Raw genomic sequence first — 9,885 nt, forward strand, 5'->3', positions numbered from 1 at the left:
ATGCCTTTCAATGAGTTTCGATTTTCTGAGCTTTTCATGACTTTATTGCGTTATTGCAGCTTCTTTTCTGTTTTAAATTACTTTTTTGGAAACAGAAAGAGAGAATGGATGTGTAATAAACAAGTCTCGCAACGTTCAAAGCTAGGGTTAGAAAGACGAGCTCCATCATAGTAAAAATAGGAAACAGCTGAAAAAGAGGTTTTTGATTTTTTTTTACTCAGCCTAAAACATTCGAAATATAAAACCTGAATGCTATTCGTGTGTAAAATTTTAAAAATATCTTAGACTGTTTTAAAGTTTAAAGATCAACAGTTTATGTTTTATGCCTACAGTAAAATGTATTGCTGTTGTTACGTATGGCATTATTTTGAAATAACAATCTGTAAAGTTTAGGTTTCCTACAAGGAGGAAAAAATTCTGGTAAAATTACCGTACTGTTGGGTAATGACATTTCTGGTAAGAAAAATTATTTTTGTTAAAATCAAAATATATTCCGGTAATAAAACCATTTATTTGGTAATTTTTTCGGTTCACTTAGTAAGGTTTCACCGGAAAGTCTGATTTTCAAAATTATATATAATTTTGAAAATAAGACCTTCCGGTGAAACGTTATAAATGTGTGATAATAACTATAGTTATTATCACACAATTAGTAAAAATTGTAAAATTGAAAAGTAAATTAAACCGAATAAATGGTTTTTTATGCCATGGTTGTAAGATATAACGAAAATATTATTAAATTTTACCACATTTACCAAATTTTATCAAATACTATAAATAAGTCTTTATTGCCTATTTTACTAAAATCGATACCAAAGCACTTCGATAAAAATTACCGAGCATTTGGGTTTTCCCATAGAGGCACAAACATTGCTAATTTTACCATATTCTCGTATTTTAGACCATACATTTTTCTCAATCTATTTATCACAAAGTGATGATAGAAGAATAAAAAAAAATAAACGATAAAGAAGGAAAATGAAGAGGTAGATGGTATTATTTTCAATTTATGCACAAGCATTTACGACCTAAATATCATGTTAGAAACATAGTTAATTTTTTATTTGCTTTCTCTTTTAAATCTTTAATCCAAAATTTTTTCTCTAGTATAAGCAAAAATATGCGTTTTTTCAAGTGCAAAACCGAACTAAAAATATTAATAAAAATAGAAAATAAAGAAACATGAACAGGACTTTATTTTGCGCTCTCATCGTGTAAACTGCTCAATTACTGTCTAACGGTAAGTTTTACGGTAATTAGGTTCGAGCTATTAATATCGTATTAAGAATATTGTATTGTTGATTCAAAACTTTATTCCGGTCAGAAAGACATTACTTCGAAAGTTTTATTTCGACTTATTGGTTTATGCTTTTTATATATAAACAAAGCAAAATTCAACAGTTAATAAAATTTATGTAAAAGACAAAGGCATTACATAATACATTAAAACGTGGCGAGAAACGAGACGGGATAAAAATATATGATTTACTACACTCTGCTGAGGAAACCAGTAATATGTCCTCACCTAATTTGAAAACTGATAGCAAAGTTCGTCAAGTTGTTGACTGAAAATTAATGAAGCAATATTTTCATTGGCTTAATGGTTTAACAATCATTCATGGCCTTTCAATAGTCTATCAATTCATTGTCAAACAATTGTTAGACCATTCTATCCAAAATTTTTGAAATAGCGTTTGGGAAGTTTGTCATCGGACTGATCCTCGTTTAAATACATTTTGAAATAACTTCAGCCACTGCTGTTAACAAAATTCCCATTTTTTCAATTTCAATTTTCACAAGAAATGTGAAAAACTACTTCGTTACATAAACAAAATGCGGGGAACCGTACATTTTAGTTTCCTTCTATTTGTTCTAAAATCATTGGTAGTTTTCGGTTAGACACTGGCAAACCAACTTACTTGCAAATGAATATATTGCAATACTGGCAACCGTCTACTTTCATCGTAATACTTTTGTCAAGGAAAATAATGAAGACTCAGTTTAAATGCCTTACACTTGAAGTAAACTGTAATTTTAAACTATATATACCATCTTACCATAAAGTTTTGAACAGAATAATAACTTAAGCATTTTTAAAATTATTAAACTTTTAAAAAAAATCTCCAATTTGGTCAGATTTTCCACTTGAATAAAAAAAATTATTAAAACTAATCAAGAATTCTCAATTTGTGCACATTTTTAGGAGTCCGAATTGTGTTGCGTTACAGCAATTTTTTTAACGATCAAACAATTAGATCATAAACTAATTTTCTTTTTACAAAACTGTAGCTTTTCTTCATATTAATGTTTTACGCCAATTTCAAAACTACCGTAAAGATGATTGGCTAAATATAATCTAAACTTGACCAAAGAGTCAGGAATAAGTTGCAAACTTTCATCAGTTATAAAAATTATTCACAAAAACACGTTAATTCCCGTAACGACAGCTTAAAAAAAAAACAGCCTCAATCAATTAACTAAAATCTCTAGGACAAAAAGTAAAGCGATGTTGTTGTTGCCATAGGCCATTAAGGTAGAAGGGGTGCAATTGTTCTTTTTCCAGCTCAGCCATTTACGACCAAAAATTCGACTTCTGCCACAACCATACGTCGTACCCGTTTATAGGGCGGAAGCATTCACGCATCCATTCATTCATCCACAGATCTTAATTTTGACCTGATCCTGAGAACGATGAATCTTCAATTCAGTACCCCGAGAAGTATTGATTTGTTATGGGAGAATGGAGGACTTTGTGATAGATTTATCGTGCACCAGTTCCCATTTACTACACGGGGAGTCTTCTGCGTGCTGGATTCGAACTTCCATTCAGCGAACTTCCGCTTAGAGACCAGCACCCTCCCAATCTGACTATCCCGGTTAAAAGTAGTGCAATAAATATATAATTAAAAAATGTCATTTATAAAGAACATCAGCACTGTAAAACATTTTCGTGTATCTTAACATCGAAAATTGTGGTAATTATTTTTCCACTAAAGATGTGTTCCACTGCAACAAGAATGTTCTATTTCACCACTTGGTTTAAAGTAATCGTTACCATTTTTTGCATTCAGTAGTGCTAAAATTTGTAATTATGGTAAAAAAATACGCATGAAAGTGATTATTGTAGAGATACAATATAAAGTAAGAATTACTAATTAACACCAATTTCACAAAGAAAATTAGTTAAATATCAAATGTGCGAGTAGCATAGAGATTACATAAAAATAATCTCGAACAAGCATAACGAAACGGAATCTGTTAGATGTTATACAACTTAAAATCTTAATACTGTGTGTTCCCAGGAATTTAAAAAAATTAATATATAATTGTCCAATTATTACACAATCAAACACACTCAAACCTATTTTAACGACAAACAACAAATAATTTAATAAAAAAACAATAAATCACAAACAACTGTGAACTCTGGATAGCAAGCGCAATTTCCGACAATAAGAAAAGTTGAGTCAATAATCGCGATATTTAGAAAGGAAAATAATTTTCGTTTTGTGTAAAGACGCAAGAATTTGCTGTAATCTTATACCATTATATGTGTTTTAATTTAACTTACACACTTTAAATCGCACCTGAACGTTCGATTTGGCGTAATCCCGGAATAAAGTTTTCCTTTGAACAATTTTTCGGGTTGTTCAACATTATATTTGGAGAAATAGATATATATATTACAAGCCACAATTGTTTTAGTGCACACTGTAAAAAAATGGTGGATAGTTGCCCGCATTTTTGGTTCTGAAGTAAACTAAATGCATATTTCAAGTACAGAACTGTAGTTAACGTGACAGAAATAATACAAAATTGACAAAATAACAATTATTTTAAAGAATTAGGGCGAATATATTACTAAAAATGCGCTGGTTTTTCAAACGAGACGTTCTCGCAATGAAGCCAAATATTGATTCTAATGTGACTAAATGCTCTGTAAAAGATTCTAATTTACACTAAAATGACGGCAACTATACACCAAAAGTTTTTACAGTGTATGAATGTTGAATAAACAGTAAGAGTACTAAGTTACAAAAACTTAACGGAAAGTGAACAGTTAATACATAAGAGTGTTGCTTCTAGCACTCAAAGCATACAGAAAGTCTTGAGAATGAACGCCTATTTTTGTGTGGTCAAAAAGCGTCGGATTTCCTAACCTTTCCACTCCACTTCATTTAATATTCTTTCTTATGCACGCACCTAGGTTTGAAGACACAATTAGGCTGAGTAAGCACTTTAGTTTAGCAGCAATGTTATAGTATCATTGTAGGGTGTTACATTAACTTATTTTATTTATTTTTNAAAAAAATTTATAAATTAATAAATAAAACTATAACAGTAAAAAAGTAAAGAAAAAATGTGACTACATGCTCTGTAAAAGATTCCAATTTACACTAAAATGACGGCAACTATACACCAAAAGTTTTTACAGTGTATCAATGTTGAATAAACAGTAAGAGTACTAAGTTACAAAAACTTAACGGATAGTGAACAGTTAATACATAAGAGTGTTGCTTCTAGCACTCAAAGCATACAGAAAGTCTTGAGAATGGACGCCTATTTTTGTGTGGTCAAAACGCGTCGGATTTCCTAACATTTCCACTCCACTTCATTTAATATTCTTTCTTATGCTTAATAAGGTCACGCACCTAGGTTTGAAGACAGAATTAGGCTGATTGAGCACTTTAGTTTAGCAGCAATGTTATAGTATCATTGTAGGGTGTTACATTAACTTATTTTATTTATTTTTACTTTCAAAAGTATTGTTATTATTTCATATTTTAATTTTAAAAAAACATGATATAATTATTATATCGTTGTTAGTGACAACTCTCTTTATATTTTATCGCCACCTATAAATACAATTATTTTTTTAATTCATAATAATAGAAATACATTTTAATAAGTTATTGATTCAATTGTTTATTGTTCTTTTTTGTTCACTTTTCCTAAATTGTTGAATTGTTTCTTTGTTATTTTATGCTCCTTTGTGATGCAGTGAGCTGTCAAATTTTCTGGATTGAATTCCTAATAAAGCCATATGAAACACATTTTAATAAGTAAACAAAAGCTATTAAACATAACCTACAATTCTATAGTAACTCAAATTATATTTTTTTTTATTATTATTACTTAATTAATAATTTTTGATTAATTGATAATTTTTAAACTAAACTAAACTCAGTGACGCGACAGCCCACAGAGGGCCAAGGCCTACTCTGCCCATCTCAGTTTTCTTGATCTTGGGCTCTGGGGTGCAGGAGCAGATGTTTCTGTCAGGTGGTCAGCCGAATGCGGAACCCCCAGTGTTTAGTTCCCAAGCATGCTTGGTACTCATTTATCGACCCACTGAAGGGATGAAAGGCTGTATTTTTAAATATTAATTTTTATATAATTTTTACTAATTTTAAAGTATAATTTTTAAATACTAAGCTATTTATTTCTACACTCATTTTCGTAATTGAACTTTTATAAGATTAAAACTGCAAACTGTGATTAGCAGTCTCGTGTTATATTAACGAAATTTCAACTATTTTTTGAAATACCAAGCGAAAATACCCAGTTAATATGAAAATCCAATAAATTTTGATACTTAAAATTTCCACGTTATTTTACTGAAAAAGCAAATGATTTATATCAGGAAATAGTGTTCTTATTATTCCCCAAAAAGAAACGCTAGTAATATTATTATAAACTTTCTAGACGCAATCTGCGTTTATGAGTGTGGAAGAAAACATAATTTGCGGGAAGAACAAAATGAAAAGTATGCCATTTAGTCTTCTTTCTGAAAGAAAAACTTTAACGTAATAACTCGTATTTAATTATGTGATTGCGGTCTTTTTATGAGGAGCAATTCGAGTTTTGTTCACTTCCGGGTTTCAAAGTGGCAACGCTAACTTTGATTCATATCACGTGGGAAGCTATACATTATAAAAGTGGTGTCCCTAATTTGGGATGCGTTGAGTTATCAAAGAAAAGAATATCACGTTACTTTGGAAGAGAGTTACTATTATGATAAATATTATCTTTATATTTATCTTGAGGTCTCTGTTCTGGAGTTAGAAAATAATTAAAATTTGTGAGAGAAAGTATTTCTAATATACGTTTGAATGAAGGTGACAAAAAATTGAGAACGGGTGCTTTAAAAAATAATAGAATGTTTACTGAATGTTTTTAGTTTAATATAAAATTCTCTTGGTCAGTTTTAAAATTTTCATATTTATCTTAAAGCATTAATTTATATAAACAAGCAAATATTATTTACTAATTCATTTGAATAAATATTGCAAATTGGTGTTATTAATAATAATGTCAATATTTCAAGAGATAATGTAAACACTTGTGAAATGAATAATCCTACGAAACTAAAACGGAAAAATATACTGATAATATTAAAACGTAATTTACTTTAAAACATATGCAGAAGGTAAAAGTTGAGATGATTCGTCCGTGCAAAGATTAAATCTTTTTTATTTGATTAAAAAATCACTCGCTTCAGAAATATGCAAATGGGAAAGACAGTAGACATGTTTCAAGCGCGCAAAAATAGGAATTTTCAAAACTTGATAGACATGAATGACCAGAAGCAAAAGTGATTTAAAGCATAAGCGTAAAGTTGAAAACAAAATGTAAAAATAAAAGTTTAGGGAAAAATAGAAAAATAAAATAAAAGAGAAAACAATGAAAAACAGAACAAGAAAAACAACAGTTGGTGAGAGAGGCAAATAAGGGTAAATAATCGTATGAACACAAAAAATCTATTTTTCGTAAATGCATGGCTTTCTAGGGAAGAACTCAGCTTAATTTTCGCAATTATGACGGACAAATTTGGTCAAACAAAAGCCTACATTTTTACATATCGTAAAATGCGTTATGCTCACAGAAATTAAGGCTTCTGATTGGCTCAATTGATCCATCATAATTGGGAAAATTTAACTGAGTTCCATTCTAGAAAGTCATGGATTTACGATATATTATTATTATATTTTTTGTGTTCATACGATAGCATAACAAAGAAACGAACATAAAACGGATATTTCTCAGGAATGATATTTTGCTTAAAAAAATTTTTAAAAAAAAGTTCATTAAACATGAAATAAGCTTTCCATTCCATTTGTCCCCTCCCTCCCATGACTCTTGACCCATATGCCCCTGCCTTAGTCAGATTCAGCTTTTTTCTCCTTTAGCTGAAAAATTTCTCAAAATTTTGCTGAATTCCACCCTAATGTCAGCAAGAAAATGAACTTTCCGCAGCTGGATGACAAAGTTAACAATCAATTATCCCATTCATGACTGTTTTATACTTCTTCAATTCAGTTATTTTAAAGAAAATAATACATTTTTGTCGAATTATGGTTCCTCAGATGTGCTATGTCCTTTTAATGGTGGACATAGAATTGTTAGAAAATTAATAAAATGGACAGAACAATAGTTCGCCTGACCATTAATGGGGGGGGGGGACTTAATAGCTATTTTAGCTTCCAGTCAATTTTCTTATTATATATCTATAATGAAGAGACAAATTTAAATACCTGCATAATGTTCGGTTCCTCATTACTGAAATAGTTATGCAGAGGGGGGCCTCCAAGGAAGTTTTTGCCTCAAGCCTCAATTGGGCTAAATCAGTTTCTGGTTATGTTATTTCGAATCAAGTTTCTTTTCTATCCAGAAAGAAAATAATAAAAATTTCTATAAAAACCATGTTGTTTCGAAGCAACGCTAAGTATGAAAGCGCATGAATTTATGAGAGAAATATTTTTGCCTAAATCGAATAATTCTAATTCTAAAAACCTATTGTGTTTGACCCCGTATGAGGTAACTCCGGTATAGAAACTGTGAGAGATGTGCGCAATATGAAATACTCGATATTTTTAATCTTAAAAGCTTTGATTTACTGCCATGGAAGCAATTTTATAAATAATTTAATTATCTATAAATAAACATAAGTTGAGATTCATAGTTTAATTGAATATAGCAGAAGTATTTTTCGAGCTATGAGAAATCGAAACCAATACAATCAATGTGATATATAACTTGTAAAATCTCTTACAACTAAGAATGTAAATTTAGAATATAAATTTTGCAGTTCAAAAATGATAACCAAATTCTGTCTTAATATATGTCTATTTCTGGTAAAAATAAAAAATTACGTTTTATTTGTTATTAAAATTAAAAAATTAAAAAGAAGGCAAAGAAAAAAAATAAATAATATTTTTTGAGCAAAAAAAGTTTTTAAGACCTGGAATTTTAAATCAGTTTCTTTAATTATGAAATGCCTAATAATATTTTTCTTCCCTTTTTTTGTAGTTAAATTTCTCATTTTGGAGAGAAAAAGTATAGAAAAAAATACTAAATGACAGACTTATTTTTAGTATTGCCATCTATTGACAAAACCGAAAATCAAGAAAATTTCAAACTGTAATATACAATAAATATACTTCGATCTAGAAAAATGTAAACATTTTAATCAGAAATTAATCAGATTTTGATATTTCTATTAGATTTAAATTAAGAATTTAATTATTCATCACAATTATACTTTTAAAGAATACGTTCTTAAAGAGTAGTCTAGATCTTTTAAACAGCTCGATAGATGGCAGAACTATGCATGACGTTTATTCCATTTCCAGAAAAGAGCCGCCAATTTAAAGATAAGCATTTTGAGCATATTTAATTTCTTTTAAATTTCAAAATTTGAACTTGTTAATTATGCCACGTGATTTAACAACTCAACCGTATTCGCTACCATTGATGTTACAGGGAATGTCTCAAGAATTTGACTTCAGATTTGAAGTCAACTGCATGTCTTAAAAATCGCATAACTTTTGCGGGTAAAAAACTTTATCTACTGGTTTTTGTGGATAAAAAAACTTTATCTTAGTATTAATTTTTTTATCACGTAAAGTAAAATTTTTTGATGTATTGATAACATTTTGTACTTTATTAAGCCTCCCAAGCCTAGAAGGATTTGTGACACATTTTGCATGTTATTCAACGTATTGTTATCGAAAAAATTTTACAATTTTGCTACTTTTTTTCCCATTTGCAAAAATAATATCACATAAACATCCAAAATAATAAACAAATGATGCATTATTGATCGGAAGGAAATTTATAGAAATTTCAAAATTATACAGAAATATACAAAAATTACAGAAATATACAGAAATATACAAAAATTACAGAAATATACAGAAATTAAGAAAGAAATTAATATAGAAAGAAGTAAATTATAACGAGAAATCATCGGTTCCTGCAACATATCGTAATTTTGGCCATAAATTCACTTTCGACAAAGCCAAAATTATTTCCACTTCAGTCACATCAGATCACCTTGATGCCCTGGAATCTTGTTATCCCGTTGTTAACGGCATAATTAGTTCCTCACCACCCCTCCATAGTGCGTGGAAATGCATTTTTTCTCTGATTTCGGCTACTGTGGTGTTTCTGGCTCTGTTTTTCATCTTTTTTCTTCCTCTGTTTCTAGTTTTGTTCCTCCCCTTTAATTTTCCATTTTTTCGTTACGTTTTATATTTCAAATCGCCTTTATTTCTTCTCATTCACGTCTGGCAGATCCTGAAAATGGGCGTCTATTTTTGAGTGCTTGAAACTTGTTGTCTGTTATTTCTTATTTATATATTTTTGAAGCGAATGAAGTTTTTAGTAAGGTAATAACTATCGATTAAAATAAAAGTCTCAACTTTTAAAACCACTTGATCTTTTCGCGGAACTCTAGAGAAACTGTTCTTAAATGTTGTTACGCAAGTTAGTACTTAGTATAGCTGAAGTTTGAATTTGAATATATAGCTGAAGTACTTAGTATAGCGAGTTAGTACTTAGAAACGTCAATTTATATTGAAATCCAACCATTCATAATTTATT

This window comes from Parasteatoda tepidariorum, chromosome 6 (assembly GCF_043381705.1).
Source record: "Parasteatoda tepidariorum isolate YZ-2023 chromosome 6, CAS_Ptep_4.0, whole genome shotgun sequence".
Taxonomy (NCBI): domain Eukaryota; kingdom Metazoa; phylum Arthropoda; class Arachnida; order Araneae; family Theridiidae; genus Parasteatoda; species Parasteatoda tepidariorum.